Genomic DNA, 17433 nt, shown 5'->3' with positions numbered 1-17433 from the left:
AAGTACTATCCTGGGAATGACCATAAAGAAATTAAGAAACAATTTTATAACTGAAAGAATCTGATGACAGGTAGAAATGCAAAATTCACTGCTGGATCTGAGACAGAAGGGAATGTTTATTGGATGCTTTTATGTGAATTTACGTTTGTTTTTTTTCTCCTTTTATATCACACAGAGTACAGTTTAAAATAGAAGCAGAAGGTCCAGGATGTGATTCTAGAAACATATGAACATTATGATAATAGGGCCTCATGAAGACAGCTTACAACAACTCAATAAACCTTATTCATGGAATAGGAAGAGCAAGCAGCAATGACAGTCTGTAAATTCAACAGAGAAGAAATAATCTGCAGGCTATGGACCAGTTTGCAAAACACATGGTACCAAGAAAACTGTCACAATCCCCTGGTTAGTGTAGTCAATGGATTATAGCTGACAATTGAAGCCTCTCCCTCAAGAGAAGAAAATTAAATTATGTGGTCTGCCAGGTACTATTTGACTGAAGAACTCCCAACCAAATTGCCTGAGCCATTTTTAAATAGTATCCCAAATAAATGACATTGCAACCTAGTTCACAGAGATCAGGCTGGAAATTCGGGAATTTTAGAAAACCAGGAGGAAAGGCAAGGAGACTCAGAAAATGGAGCATAAGACTAGTAATAAATCCTTTAGATTTCACAAGCAATCTGTTCAGCTTGGCAGCTGAGGTTAGAAACACTACACATATATTTACATAAGCTGGATTGACACCGGCCAACTGTTTGACAGAATATGATAATTAGGTCCCAAGTCTATCAACTCATTATAATCTCCCTCTAAGCTGCTGGTGAAATGCATACATTTGGAGTCACAAAAAAAGAAGGGGAAGTGCAAACCCATTCAACAATACAATTACTCTAATTGGTTCAGTGTCTTTTTCCACAAGAGACTACATCATCACTTCTACCAAAACCCAACTTATCCAGAAAATCTACTTAAATTAGGAAAAAGTAAATTTGATGTTCACAATGGGCACAATGTATGCAAACCCTTTTCTTTTTTAAATTTTGCAATGTGTGTTTATCAATGATCCATATAAGGTTAATAAATTTATAAATTAATTTATTAATAAATTAATTATAAATTACAATTATAAATTATAAATAAATTAATAAATTTTCCTAATTTAAACTGAACTTTTTTTAAAGAAAATGTGGTGTCTAAAAAGAGGAAGATAACAGTCCTATTGCACTCCACCCTGGTCAAGCCACACCTGTAGTCTTGTGCTCAAGTACCCCACAATCACTGACAAGCTGAATTGTCCAAAAGAAAGTAAGTAGCCAGGATAGTGAACCATGGCCACATTCCTCTCAGATTTCAGTATAGGTGGAACCAAACTGCCTCATGTGACCTGAACCCAAAAGAAGGGAACAGATACAAGAGATGTGGTAGTGGTGGGATTAAAAAGATGTGGCAACTGACCAAATATGGTCAGAAAAGGTTATGATTAGAAAAAGGGAAAACTGGCCACCACAACAGCATGAAATTAGGTAACTGGAAAGATCTTTAGTAGAAATGGGGGTGTTTGGAGGAGGGACGTTTTGGGGGAAAAATATGAACTGTGTTTTTAATATGTTGAGTTTAAGATGAACATAAGACATCCTGGTGATATTTCAAGACCAAAGTTCTTTTCTGTTTTGTTTTGTTCAGTGAATAAAATAGAATTCATCTCTGACTGATGATTAAATTCATTCAAGGGAGCTAGATGTTCTTTTTCTTTTTTCTTACTTATCTTGGGTTTCAGTTCACTGTTAGTCATTTCTTTCTATTCCTTTGATTTCAAATATAATTTTCTTTAGTATGGAAATAAAAAAGCTACATGAGATAAGTATTGACGCTTGTTTTTCCAGCATCTGTTAGTTTTTATCCCATATAAGCTGAGCAGTAGTACTGTCTCTTTTTTATCTTCTTGCCCCAACATAGGTAAAACAAAATCAAAACTCTGTTTGTTGTTTTCCTTACTACAGGGCTAGCTTTTGGTCACTCTGAGAATGAACACTATTGATTTTATTTTTGCAACAACTCTGTTCTGTATTTATTCTAATCAATAAGTCCTAGGGGGCACCTAGGTGATGCAGCAGGCAGCTGGGTGGCTCAGTAGATAGAGCACTGGTCTCAGAATCAGGAAGATTCCTCTTAATGAATTAAAATCCATCCTCAGTCACTTACTAGCTGTGTGACCCTGGGCAAGTCACTTTACCATGTTAGCCTCAGTTCCTCATCTGTAAAATGAGCTGTAGAAGGAAATGGCAAAACAGTCCAGCACCTTTGCCAAGAAAACCCCAAAAGGGGTGCAGAAGAGGCAGACACAAAGAGAATGACTGTACAGGGTAGCTGCCTGGCACAGAGGATGGAGTGCTGGGCTTGGAGTCAAGAAGATTCAACTTTGTAAGTTCAAATCTGGCTTCAGGAACTTTTTAGCTGTGTGACTCTGGGCAAGTCACTTAACCCTGTTTGCCTCAGTTCCTCATCTGTAAAAAATGTGGTGGAAAATGAAATGGCAAGCCAATCCAGTATTTTTGCCAAGAATATCCTTAATAGGATCATTCAGAGTCAGACATGACTGTAGCAATAATAACAATACATCCTGGTTTCCATCTTTAACATCTTTTTTTAATAAATGTTTTATTTATTTTTAAACATAACTTTTTCATACTGTTTCTTAAACATGTTTAAACATCACTTGCTAATCTCCTTTTCTTCCCAGTACCCCATAGCTAGCCCTCCTTTTTAATGAGGTAGCATAATTAAGTCAAAGAAACAGCATGATAGCCATATCTGGCAGACTATGCCTCATTCTGCACCTGTGCTCTACCACTCCTTTGACAAGGGAATGGAAGGATGACTCATCACCCATCTTCTCTAGGCAAGACAGGTCAAACTGATCACAATCTAATGCGGCCAGTGCTGTTTTCCTTTACGTTTCTGTGTTCATTGTCTAAACTGATCTCTTCTTTGCTCACTTCATTCTGCATCCATTCACACAGGAATTCATATTGTTTCTCTTGAGTTTTTCTAATCCATCATTTCTTTTTTTTTTTTAAATTTATTTATTTCACTTTTAACATTCATTTTCACAGAATTTTTGGGCTCCAAATTTTCTCCCCCCTTGTCCCCTCCCCCCACCCCAAAACATCGAGCATTCCAATTGCCCCCATCACCACTCCGCTCTCTCCTCCATCATTCCTCTCTGCCCTTGTCTCCATCCTCTCCTCTGTCCTGTTGGGCCAAATAACTTTCTATACCCCTTTACCTGTATTTCTTATTTCCTAGCGGCAAGAACAGTACTTGACAGTTATTCCTAAAACTTTGAGTTCCAACTTCTTTTCCTCCCTCCCTCCCCACCCCCTCCTTTTGGAAGGCAAGCAATTCAATATAGGCCAAATCTGTGTAGTTTTGCAAATGACTTCCATAATAGTCGTGTTGTATAAGACTAACTATATTTCCCTCCATCCTATCCTGCTTCCAATTATTTCTGTTCTCTCTTTTGATCCTGTCCCTCCCTGTGAGTGTCAACCTCAAATTGTACCCTCCTCCCCATGCCCTCCCTTCCATCATCCCCCCCACCCTGTTTATCCCCTTGTCCCCCACCTTCCTGTATTGTAAGATAGGTTTTCATACCAAAATGAGTGTGCATTTTATTCCTTCCTTTAGTGGAATGTGATGAGAGTAAACTTCATGTTTTTCTCTCACCTCCCCTCTTTTTCCCCCAAACTAAAAGTCTTTTGCTTGCCTCTTTTATGAGAGATAATTTGCCCCATTCCATTTCTCCCTTTCTCCTCCCATATATTTCTCTCTCACTGCTTGATTTCATTTTTTTTTTAAGATATGATCCCATCCTATTCAATTCACTCTGCACACTCTGTCTCTATGAGTGTGTACGTGTGCATGTGTGTGTGTGTAATCCCACCAAGTACCCAGATACTGAATAGTTTCAAGAGTTACTAATATTGTCTTTCCATGTAGGGATGTAAACAGTTCAACTTTTACAGAAGTCCCTTATGACTTCTCTTTGCTGTTTACCTTTTCATGCTTCTCTTCATTCTTGTGTTTGAAAGTCAAATTTTCTTTTTAGCTCTGGTCTTTTCATCAAGAATGCTTGAAAGTCCTCTATTTCATTGAAAGACCATTTTTCCCCTGAAGTATTATACTCAGTTTTGCTGGGTAGGTGATTCTTGGTTTTAGTCCTAGTTCCTTTGACTTCTGGAATATCCTATTCCATGCCCTTCGATCCCTTAATGTAGAAGCTGCTAGATCTTGTGTTATCCTGATTGTATTTCCACAGTACTTGAATTATTTCTTTCTATCTGCTTGCAATATTTTCTCCTTGACCTGGGAATTCTGGAATTTGGCCACAATATTCCTAGGAGTTTCTCTTTTTGGATCTTTTTCAGGTGGTGATCGGTGGATTCTTTCAATATTTATTTTGCCCTCTGGTTCTAGAATATCAAGGCAGTTTTCCTTGATAATTTCATGAAAGATGATGTCTAGGCTCTTTTTTTGATCATGGCTTTCAGGTAGGCCCATAATTTTTAAATTGTCTCTCCTGGATCTATTTTCCAGGTCAGTTGTTTTTCCAATGAGATATTTCACATTATCTTCCATTTTTTCATTGTTTTAGTTTTGTTTTATGATTTCTTGGTTTCTCATAAAGTCATTAGCCTCCATCTGTTCCATTCTAATTTTGAAAGAACTATTTTCTTCAGTGAGCTTTTGAATCTCCTTTTCCATTTGGCTAATTCTGCTTTTGAAAGCATTCTTCTCCTCATTGGCTTCTTGAACCTCCTTTGCCAATTGAGTTAGGCTAGTTTTCAGGGTGTTATTTTCTTCCGCATTTTTTTGGGTCTCCTTTAGCAGGGTGCTGATCTGTTGTTCATACTTTGCTTGCAAGTCTTTTATTACTCTTCCCAGTTTTTCCTCCACCTCTCTAACATAATTTTGAAAATTTTTTGAGCTCTTTATGACCTTTTCCCAGAACTGATCCCATTGAGTGGGCTGGGATGTAGAAGCACTGACTTCAGTGTCTTCCCCTGATGGTGAGCACCGCTCCTCCTCATCAGAAAGGAGGGGAGGAGAGACCTGATCACCAAGAAAGTAACCCTCTATAGTCTTGGTTTTTTTCCCTTTTCTGGGCATTTTCCCAGCCAGTGACTTGACCTCTGAATATTCTCCTCACACCCACCTCGCCTCTGGATCCTCCCAGCCAGGACTTGGGGTCTGAGACTCAAATGCTGCTTCCCAGCCTCAGGGCTTTGGGTGGGGGCAGGGCTGCTATTTAGTGTGAGATCAAGTTCAGCTGCCCAGGTGGGGGCAGGGATGACTCACAGGCTCAGTTCCCTCAGGGGGGTTATGCAGAGACCCTCAACAATGGATCCGGGCTCCTGCCTGCTTGGGGAGCCCTGGTCTGCTCCCGCCTCTGCTGTTGCCTCCAGAGGGGGCCCGAGCATGGGGGCACCCCACTCCCGTCTCGACCCACCAAAGAGACCCTCTCACCGACCCCCGCCACCTGTGGGTGGAGGGACCCGGGCGGCCGCTGGAGATCCCATCCCCGAAGTCCGCTCGGATCTGCTCCCCTCGGTGCCGCAGCCGCAGCAGGGCTGGGCCAGGCTCCGCGTCCACAGCATGACGGACCCCAGTGCGAGAGGCTTGCAGGTCCCTCTGGAACAGAAATCTTACCTGCTCCGCTGTTATGTGGCTTCTCCTGCTCCCGAATTTATTGGCAGCTCTTTACTACAGATATTTCATGGGCTATGGGTTCGGAGCTAGCGTATTTGTGTGTTTCTACTCCATCATCTTGGCTCCACCCTCCCTAATCCATCATTTCTGATGGTACAATAACATTCCAATCCATTCATTCATCACAATTCATTCATTCACTCCCCACCTGCTGATGTGAAGATACTTGATTTCTATTTTTAGCTACCACAAAAAGGGCTACTATATATAATTTCCTCTCTATTTGATCTCTTTGAGATGTACAGTTAGTAGTGGTAGTTGAGTCAGAAGGTCACATGTGTTTCTAAAAATTCTAACTGGTTGACAAGTTATCAATATAGACACAATTACTCTTTCTCTTCCTTATCAGAAATCTTTTTGGCATCAGAATTTCATTTATCAAGCAGCTCTTCCATGCTGATATTATGTCTGCTTTATAAATTGATTATATAAATTAATTACTTAATTCAACAGGAAATTATTAAGTTCCTACTGTGTAGCATTATTCATTCAGCAAGCAAGCAACTATTAAGGAACGACTATGTAGCATAGTAGGCATCTTGGTGACACAGTGGTTAGAATGCTGGGCCCAGAGTCAGGAAGACCTAAGTTCAAATGTGGCCCCAAATACTTACTAGCTCTGAGATGCTCTTCTAGGCACTTAACCTTATCCGTAAAATGAAGATAATAGTAGAACTTAACTTCACGCATTCTTGTGAGGATCCAATGAGATACTGGTGAAGTTCTTAGCACAGTACTTGGCACACAGTAAGCATCATGTAAATGTTATTGTTTTCGTTGCTGTTATCAGCCAGGTCTTGTACAAGGCTCCGGGAATACAAAGACAAAAACAGAACAATATCTCAAGGAACCGATGTTCTTTTGGAGGGAAATAGCACAATATAAAAAACATAAAACAAACAGAAAGTAATTTTAAGAAAGTATGAAAGTACCAATAACTGAAGGAGATTAGGAAAAGTTTTGTGGAGGAGGCAGCATTTAAATGAAGTTTTGAAGAGGACCAGGGGTCATAAGAGCGGAAGTGAGGAAGAAGGAAAGAGCAGCAAGACAGGAAAGGGAATGGGATACTCTGCAACATAACTTTGCAAATTAAGTGGCTTCCCCAGGGTCACACAGCTAGTTAGTGTCTCAAGCCGGACTAGAGCTCAGGTCTTCCTGACCCCATGCCTGGTGCTCTAGTGTCTCTGGTGTTACCTAGCTGTACTCCCCCTCTAAATTACCCCAAATTTATTTTGTTTACATTTCATATTTATATTTGGTGTATACGGATATATATGTGTACAGGCTATGCATGCTTTCTTCCCATGTATAGAATAGAAGCTTCTGAAGGGCAGGCACTGTATCATTTTTGTGTTTGAATCCCCATTACTGTGCTCAGCAATAGTAGGTGCATAAATATATGATATATGTCTATATGTGTCTATATACACATATGTTGCATAAATATACTATGTGTGTATATACTATATATAGCGCATAGTAGGTGATTAATAAATGTTTGCTGAGCTCGGTATGGCAGTGCAGTCTACAATGCTAGCTAGCAAGAGACAGAATCTTGTAGACCCCTTGAATGTGAGAGTTCTGAATTGCAGTGGGCTATGCATATTGGGGCTCTATGGTGAGTACCCCAGGGGCAGGCCAGCAACTAGGTTGCTTGAGGAGGGGTGAACTACCCCGGGCTGGAAACAGAGCAGGTCAAAGCTGCTGCATTCAACAGTAGTGGGATTGAGGGAATATAAATACAGTTATGTAGGCTGTACTTCCATCCTAGGAGATGGAGAAACCCAGTCTTATAAACAGGTGGACAGCACATGGAGAGACAGAACGACAGACACAGAGAGAGAGAGACAGACTGAGCAGAAACAGGAGCAACCCAGACTGACCCAATCTGAAGTACTTTCTCCTTTCCATATAGAACAATTCCTCAGAGATCAGATCTTTCACATTCAAACCCATATATGTTTGCACCCAGGAAGGATGATGAGTCAAAGTGCTGATATTCTATAACCACAAGGGAGTCTATTGTGCCTATGGATAAAGGAGAAAGTACTTCCTCACCTTGAGTCTTGGTCGTTCCTGTTCCTGCTTCTGCCATGAGATCAGACTACCTATCTATCACTGTCTGTCTGTCTCTTTATGACTGAGTCTTTCCATCTCCCAAGATGAAAGTGCAGTCCCCCTAAGTTTACTCATGTGCCTAGTCCCACTACTGACAGACACAGCGTCTCTTGTGGGAATATGAAAGGCCTTACGTATCTTGTAACACATGCTGTTGTATAAAGTCATGTTTAATTTATTCCTGCACTGAGATCACATGACTACAGAACCACAGATGTTACACCTGCTAGGGATTTTCAAGACCATCTAGTACAACCTCCCCTTTTTACAGAAAAGGAAATTGAGGCTCAAGGAAGTAAAAGGATCTGACCATGATCACAAAAAAGTCAACTGCAGAACCGTAATTCGCACCCAGATCCTCTGACTACACATTTGGAAGCCTTTTCATTATGGCAACAATCAATCAACAAGTATTTATTTGTCATTCCACTAATCGCTGAGGATAGGAAAAAGGCCAAAAATAGTCCTTACTATCAAGGTACTCAAATTCTAATGGGAGAGACAACATGCAAAGGACCAACCACAAACAAGAGAGATACAAGATAAATTAGAGATATAATCAGAGAAGAAAAGCTCAAGAACATGTAAGTCTATGTAAAACTCTAGCAACTTCCATACAAAATACATAAAGACAAATGTATATTCTCAGTATTGTGCAAATCTAGTACTGTCTTCTGTGACTACTGATTCAAAGGGTTCAAAAAGACCAAGATTCCAAAAACCCCTCTGAGGGAGGATTGGGGGTCAAGAAGTGTCCCTGGCCCAGGATTTCCTGGGTTCACAGTTCAGTGGGAAGAACTTCAAGTCCTCATGCTTTAGGAAAGTCATTGACCTGATTAGCATATGTGGGAACTCTGCAAAGAACCTCCATGTTCTCAAGTTAGCAATCATATTCCATGGCTAGTAGCACTGATGCCCCATAGAAGGAAAGATATTTTTGAGGCTCTGCTACCAGCATAGGTCAGAATGACTGGAGCTGTCTTCAGATAATCAGAACTGCACATCAGAAGTTCCCCACAGACTACCAAAAACTGAGCATGCAAATGGAAGGTTGAGCTTCCTATCTTGATTCCCACTGGGGAAGTATTTTGTGATGGGCAATGCTGGTGATGATGGTCACTCATTGGATGAGTGACCAGCCTGGCAGGAAAGGTCTGTCTCACTGGGGGAGAAGGGGAGAAACAATGAGATCCAAGAGCAGAAGCAGCAGCCAGCCTCACACTAGAGGGCCAGCCAGAGGCAATCCAACAGTGAGGCCTCACCCTTTGGCAAACTAATAGCCCCCTGGGCAAGTCAACAGTCTGTGCCTTACAGAAAAACCCCGCCCAGTCACCCCCAGCACAAGCCACCAGCATGACCTTGACCCCATTGTTAACCAATAATGAAACCCTGCCCCAGGGTTGGCCAACAGAAGTTGAGGATGTGAATAAAATTCTGGAAAAGTTGGATATGATAGATCTCTGGGAAGGCTGAATGGAAATAGAAAGAGAAAAGGAATATGTCTTTTCTCAGAAGTACATGGTACCTGGGGCAGCTAGGTGATGCAGTGGATAGAGCACCAGTGCTGGAGTCAGAAGGACCTGAGCCCATATCTCACATCAGACACTTGACACTCACTAGCTACGTGACCTTGGGCAAGTCACTCCAGTCATGCTGATGAATATCTGGTCACTGGATTCAGATGGCTCTGAAGGAGAAATGAGGCTGGTGACCTGCACAGCCCTCCCTCACTCAAAACAAAGTCAAGTGCAAGTCATGCATGTCATCATTTCTCTGATGGCATGGTCTTCTTTGGCAATGAAGGACAAACACACATGGCACCTACACAAAAACTGACCATGTATTAGGATAAAAAATCTCACAACCAAATGCAGAAAAGCAAAAATGCAAACACATCCTTTTCAGATCATAATACAATAAAAATTACAGTCAATAATGGACAATGGAAAGATGGATTAAAAATTAAATAACCCAATCTTAGCAAAAGAAATTGAACAAGCCATCAGTAAATTTTCTAAGAAAAAAATTCCTCAGGACCAGATGAATTTGCAAGTGAATTCTACCAAACATTTAAAGAACAATTAATTCCAATACTATGTCAACTACGAATACACATACACAATACACTATGACCAAGTAAGATTTATACCAGGAATGCAAGACTGGTTCAATATTAGGAAAACAATCAGCATAATTTACAATATCAATAACAAAACCAATAGAAATCATCTTATTATCTCAATAGATGTGGAAAAAGCCTTTGACAAAAATATAGCATCCATTCCAATAAAAAAACACTAAAAAGCATAGGAATAAATGGAGTTTACCTTAACAGGGTAAGTAATATATATCTAAAACCATCAGCCAGCATTATCTGTAAAGGAGATAAGCCAGAAGACTTCACAGTACAATCAAGGGTGAAGCAAAGATGTCCATTAACACTTCCATTATTTAATGTTGTACTAGAAATGTTAGCTATAGCAATTAGATAAGAAAAAGAAATTAAAGGAAGTAGACAAGGCAATGAGGAAACAAACCTAACACTCTTTGCAGATGATATGACATTATACTTAGAAAATCCTAGAGAATCAATTTAAAAAACTATTTGAAGTTACTAACAACTCTAGCAAAGTTGCAGGATACAAAATCAACTCACTTAAGTAATCAGCATTTCTCTATATTACCAACAAAGTCCAATACTACAATTTAGAGAGAGAAATTCCATTTAAAATAATTGTAAATGATATAAAGTACTTGGGAATCTACCAGCCAAAACAAACTCAGGAATTATGTGAACACAACTACAGAACACTTTTCACACAAATAAAGTCAGATGTAAACATTTGGACAAATATTAATTGCTCACGGGTAGGCCAAGGCAATATAATAAAAATGACAATTCTACCAAAATTTATTTATTGGGTGCCATACCAATCATATTACCAAAATTTATTTTACAGAGCTATAAAAATAATAACAAAATTCTTCTGAAAGAATAAAACCTTAATGATATCAAGGGAAACAATGAAAAAATGTGAAAGATGGTTTAGCCATGCCAGATCTCACATTGGTACAATTATAAAAACAATTATAAAAAGCAATCTGTTACTGGCTAAGATACAGAATGATGGATCAGTGGAATAGATTAGATACAAGCTACTTTATAGAAAATGACAATAATCTAGTAAATAAACTCAAAGCTCCAAGTTTTTGGACAAAAACTCATTATTTAGCAGAAACTGCTGCAAAAACTGGAAAACAGTATGGCAGAAACTAGGTATAGACCAACATTTCATATCATATGCCAAGATAAAGTCAAGATGGGTACATATTTTACACATGAAGTGTGATACCATAAGCAAATTAAGAGAGCATGTGATAGTTTATCTGTCAGATGTATGGATAAGAGAAGAATTTAGGACCAAAGAAGATATAGAGAGTATTACAAAATGTCAATTACATAATTTTGGTTACATAAAATCAAAAAGTTTTTACACAGAACCAATGAAATCAAAACTATAATCATTTAGCAGAAAATTTGGGGGAAATTTTCATAAAGGCCTCATTTCTCAAATATATGGAGAACTGAAGCAAATTTATAAGAATACAAGTCATTGTCCAGTTGATAAATTGTCAACAGACATGAAGAAGCAGTTTTCATACAAAGAAATCAAAGCTATCTACAGTCATATGAAAACTGCTGCAAATCATTATTGATCAGAGAAATGTAGTTAAAATACCACCTCACCTCTATCAAAGTGGCTAATATGACAATAAAGGAAAATGCTGGGTGTTGAAAGGGATGTGGAAAAACTGGGACACTAATACACTGCTGATAGAGTTGTGAACTGATCTATTCTGGAGAGCAGTTTGAAACTATGCCTCATGGGCTATAAAATTATGCATACCTTTTGATGCAGCAACACTACTGCTAGGTCTATATCCCAAAGACATACAAAAAAAGGGAAAGACACCTATTTCTTTAAAAAATATTTATAGCACAGAAGCCTCCTCAGCCCACAGAGAGTTTCCAGAATCATTCATTGGATCAGAAAATGCTTGTCCTCACTGAATTGTTTAGTCATATCGATAAACACCAGGATCAGTACATAAAGAAGCTTGCTAAATCGGTGGCAATCCAGAGCATTTCTGCATGGCCAGAGAAAAGAGAAGAAATCAATTGAATGATGGAAGTTGCCACGGCAAACATAAGACAACTCGGTGGCACCACTGAGCTGATAGACATTAGAAAACAAAAGCTCCATGATGGCTCAGAAGTACCTCTTCCTCCTATTTTACTTGGCAAACTGGGCTCAGATCCCCAAAAGAAAACTGTGTGTATCTATGGACATATGGAGGATGGCTGGGACAGTGAGCCATTCACACTGGTAGAAAGAGATAGAAAACTCTACAGAACAGGTGCAACTGAAAACAAGGGAACAGTACCTGGCTGGCTAAATGCACTGGAAGCTTTTCAGCAAATAAATCAGGATATCCCTGTCAATGTCAAATTTTGTCTAGAAGGCATGGAGGAATCTGGTTCTGAAGGCCTGGATGACTTGATTTTCTCCAAGAAAGATACTTTCTTCAAAGATGCGGATTATGTTTGTATCTCTAACAACTACTGGTTGGGGAAAAAGAAGCCCTGTATCACATATGGCCTCAGAGGAATTTGCTATTTTTTATAGAGGTGGAATGCTCTGACAATGACCTTCATTCTGGTATGTATGGTGGTTCAGTGCATGAAGCCATGTCAGATCTCATTACTCTGATGGGCTGCTTGGTGGACTGAAAGGGATACATTCTCATCCCTGGTATTAATGAAGCAGTGGCTCCTGTTACTGATGAGGAGCTCTTACTATATGAAAAGATTGATTTTGATTTGGAAGAATATGCAAAAGATGTGGGAGCAGAGATACTTCTACATGATTCAAAGGAAAAAAATCTTAATGCACAGATGAAGACACCCATCCCTGTATCTCCATGGAATTGAAGGAGTCTTCTCTGGAACAGGAACTAAAACTGTGATTTTTAGGAAAGTGATTGGCAAATTCTCAATAAGATTGGTGCCAGACATGGTACCTGAGGTTGTCAAAAAACAGGTTGTAAGTTACTTGAATACAAAGTTTGCAGAACTGAAAAGCCCTAACAAGTTCAAAGCTTACATAGGCCATGGTGGAAAACCCTGGGTGTCCAACTTCAATCATCCCCATTACCTGGCTGGGAGAAAAGCCCTGAAAAGTGTTTTTGGTGTTGAACCAGACTTGACCAGAGAAGGGGGCACTATTCCTGTGACCTTGACCTTCCAAGAGGCCAGAGGTAAAAATGTAATGCTGCTGCCTGTCAGATCAGCAGATGATGGTGCTCATTCACAAAATGAAAAACTCAACAGGCATAACTGCATAGAAGGGACCAAAAGGCTGGGTGCATACCTTTATTAAGTTTCTGAACTGGACTGAGCTATATACTGTATTCCCCACTTTGGAGAGTGATATCTAACTGGAAAGTTGGTTAATCTGGTTAGTAGACCATTTTTCTAATTATTAGTAGACCTCTTATTTTTCTCTTTTCCTTTCATAAAAACAAGCACCTATAAAAGCTTTGAACATGTGCTGTTATACCAGAGCTCTACACACTATTATATAAAAATTGAACCACTGGAAGGCATAAGCCTGAAAATATTTATATTTTACTCCCAAGCTCTGACAAGGCTCTCAATTTACATATTCTTATCTCAGCTGAGCTGTTTCCAAAGTTGCTACAAAACTACTTTTTCTTTTTTTTTCCAAAATGAATATTCCACCTAAAACAGGAACTCTTAACCTTTTCTGTGTCATAGACCTTTTGAGCAGTCTGGTGAAGCTGAGTAATGTTTTATTTCCTGCAGTCATAATTGAAGAAAATGCTAAATTTCAGCTAAAGGTTAATGAAAAATAAGATTTTTTTTTTCCCATACAAGGTCACAGACCCTCTGAAATCTGTTCTTGAACCCCAGGTGAAGAATCCCTGATCTAAAAAAATTAAGTCTTTGAAAAGAAATGTTTCTTAATTGATGGGCTGTCTTCAATAACAGGACTTGATGTTTTGAGCAGTTCGTTATTATATATTTATTCTTTGTCTCTGTCTTCCTCATTTTAAGCTGACTGACCTAATGTGTTGTTTTATAAGGGAAATGTTGAAGATTATGATAGAAATTAAGGAGATCACTTTGCTTTGTCAACATCTCAGTCTCTTGCTGCATGGCTGTGGTGTCATTGGTTCTCATCAAGATTTTGGCAAATGGACTTTACTGTCTTTAGAAAATAGACCTACGCTGAACTTAGCCAGGATAATTCCTTTGTTTTTTCATGTACATGTTGCTAGATAAAAATATTACATGGACGCTCAAAAAAATATTTATAGCAGCTCTTTTGGTAGAAGTTAAGAATTGGAAATCAAAGGGATGTATTTTAATTGGGGAATGGCCAAGCAAGCTGTTGCATATGATTGTAATGGAATACCTACCATGCCATACGAAATAACGAGCAGAATGGTTTTAGAAAAATCTGGAAAGATTAACATGAACTGAAAGCATACTGAAGTCAACAGAACCAGGAGAATGTTGTACAAGATAACAGCAATATTGTTCGATGAGGAACTGTGAATTAGCTATTCTCAGCAATACCATGATCCAAGACAATCCCAAAGGACTCATGATGAAGCACATTATCCACTTCCAGAGAGAGAGCTGATGTTGACTGAATAGAGACTGAAGCACGTTACTTTTCACTTTCTTTCATTTTTCCTTTTATTCCAGTCTTCTTGAACAAAATGACTAACATGGAAATGTTTTGCATACTTGCACGCGTGTAACCTACATCTGATTGCCTGTCATCTCAGAGAGGGGGGAGGGAAGGGAGAGAGGGGGGAGGGAAGGGAGAGAGGGGGGAGGGATAGAATGTGGAACTCAAAACTTTAAATAAAAACGTCAAAAATTGGGGTAAAAAATAAAAGAGTAAAATGAACGTTGGCGCAGATTAAGCTGTAAACTTCCAGCTGTCAAAATATCGATGAAATTCTTTTGGGGAGTAACGTATCTTTAGTGCTCCACAGTACTGGAGAGGTTCATCGCTCCCAGCCCTCTTTCCATGGAACATTATTAGACTCATTAGAAGAACAAATACAAAGGTTCCAAAAACTCATAAAGATGCAAATAGTATAAGCTGCAAAGCTACACCTTTTAATTTTATTAGACAAGTTAGCCTGTCCTGGGATCACATCATTATAAAGCTGTTACGTCTCATTACTGGGGAAAAAACAAAAAAGTACGTCAGTTCAGAACACAAGCAAACAAAAACGTTGTTTTAAAGTCATTGAGGACAAGCAATAAGAAAGCCTAAAAAACTGAAATCATCTGTTTCTGTTTGCACTACCAACACCTAACAAGAAGGTAGGGGCCACCTTCCACATTCTCAGGTCTACTTTAATGGGCTATTACTGAAGTTGAATATCTGCCTGTGTCTCTAAAAAGCCTTAAATAGTACTTTCAGCTCTCATTTCAATTCAGTAAGTATTCATGAAGTGCATACTATGTTCTAGGCACTAAGGTGTTAAAAATACAGAGACAAAAAAAAAAAAAAAAACAAAACAACTAATGCCTGAATCTCAAGGAGATTCTATTATCCCAGGGGAAATAACATACGCACTTTTTTATTTGTTCAGTCATAGCTGACTCTTCATGACCCCGTTTGGGGTTTTCTTGGCAAAGATACTGGAGTAGTTTGTCATTTCCTTCTCCAGCTTATTTTATAGATGAGGGAACTGAGGCAAACTGAGGTAACAGGAAAGTTAAATAACTTTCCCAGGGTCACACAGCTGATAAGTGTCTGAGACTGGACTTGAACTCAGAGAAATGAGCTTCCCTATGTACAGCTATATACATAAGTAAGTGTATATAGAAAGTAATCAAAGGTGCCTATGGAGAGGGCACTAACTGCTTGAAAGAATCAGAAGAGCCTTTCTCCTCCTGTAAAACATTTTTACATTACCTCCTTTTTATCCTCGCCTTCAACAACCCCAAGAAGGAGGACTTAGAGCTCATTGCTATCTTAGCCTTCCTGGTTCCTGTTTCCAGAAAGCAACTGAATGCTGCAATCCTCCCTCTCCTGACCTGTGTTTTACACACCCGCTACCAGGGACACATGCTCTACCTGAGCCACTGGTCTAAATTGGTTCCCATAACCCAAAACTCCTATTTTCAATAACATAAAACTTGTCACCTTTAATTTATTCTTTGCTTTGGCACTATTGCTTGATTCTCTGTTATTTCTCGTGCCTTACTCTTCCCTAATCAAGGAATTTCAGATCTGGAAAAGAACTCAGAGATCAACTCTAATTCTTTTATTTTATAGATGAGAACAATGAAGCACAGGCTTTTTTTTCATTTAAAATTTCTAATTTTTTGAATGTTTATTTTTCAAATTTATTTTAGAGTTACATTTTTAAAGAAATTTGTATCCAATTGATACAACGTGTAATTCCCTCACAAATGAGGCACTGGCCTAATGTAATTAAGAAGTTAACAGTGTTCACGTAAAATATATCTTGTCTTTAACAACAGCAACAAAAATTTAACTCCCACATTTTCTGCCTCATTGGGCATCATAGTTTCACATTTATCAAAATGGCTGATGGCTCATTATCCATTCTCTCACTCATTATCTTGCCAGCCCTACGTAGGAGTCAGGATCAATAATATTATCTCTGTTTTGAAGATTGGTAAGAGAGACAGAAAAAGGTTAGGTGAGTTGCCTGATATCACACCACAGACTCCAGACTCAAATTCATGGCTCTTGACTCCTCATCCAATACTCTTGGCAACAATACCTTTCCTACTAACATAGGCAAAAATATCTCAATTACTGAAACGGACTTCACAGAATGTTTATGTTCAGCTGCTAATGTTCAAATCTTGTCCAACTAATTAGTATGGGGTGATTATAAACTAGAAGCATTCCCCAAGTGACCTTCCCTGCTCAGACTAAAGGATAATGACTGAACAAACAGGGGGAAAGAAAGAGGAAGAACAAATATATTTTGTGAAAAATATAATTTCCTATTTTCAAATCTCTGCAGTGAATGATGGATAATAAGCTTAACCAGCAAAAGAGGATGAGAAATCGCAGAATTCAATGAACTGAAGCAAAATCCATCCTGCAGCAAGCCAATAAGAGTCATAAGCAAAGCCAGTCTCTGACTCACTTTCAGCATTGGCTTCTGCTGTGCAGACAAAAACAGTTCAGGCAGCAGGGGAAGAACAGGCAGGAGGAGAGCTCAGCTACAGCCTCTGGAGAAGGACAAAGAGAAGTTCTGCTTTTTGTTTAGTTTTTTCAAACACCACCTCTTCTTCATGCACTAACCTGGCCCAGGAAACATGCAGAAGACAGGGCATGCATGTTCTCAAATCCATTCATCTGCAAGTGTAGCCTGAACAAGGAACCTCTGGTTTGTTCCTCTGCCTCGTCTCATCTTCCTCTAATCCATCTCCCCCAAAGCTGCCCA

The 17433-nt window shown here is 39.1% G+C and overlaps 1 pseudogene; it reads left to right on the top strand.

Moving 5' to 3' along the window:
• The first annotated feature begins 5820 nt into the window (after positions 1–5820).
• LOC140502676 (cytosolic non-specific dipeptidase pseudogene) lies at positions 5821–13352 on the top strand (annotated as a pseudogene).
• The last annotated feature ends 4081 nt before the right edge of the window (positions 13353–17433 follow it).

Source organism: Notamacropus eugenii, chromosome 4, assembly GCF_028372415.1.
Source record: "Notamacropus eugenii isolate mMacEug1 chromosome 4, mMacEug1.pri_v2, whole genome shotgun sequence".
Classification (NCBI taxonomy): domain Eukaryota; kingdom Metazoa; phylum Chordata; class Mammalia; order Diprotodontia; family Macropodidae; genus Notamacropus; species Notamacropus eugenii.
The sequence above is the reverse complement of the archived record's forward strand: the minus strand, read 5'-3'. Positions and strand labels throughout refer to the sequence as shown.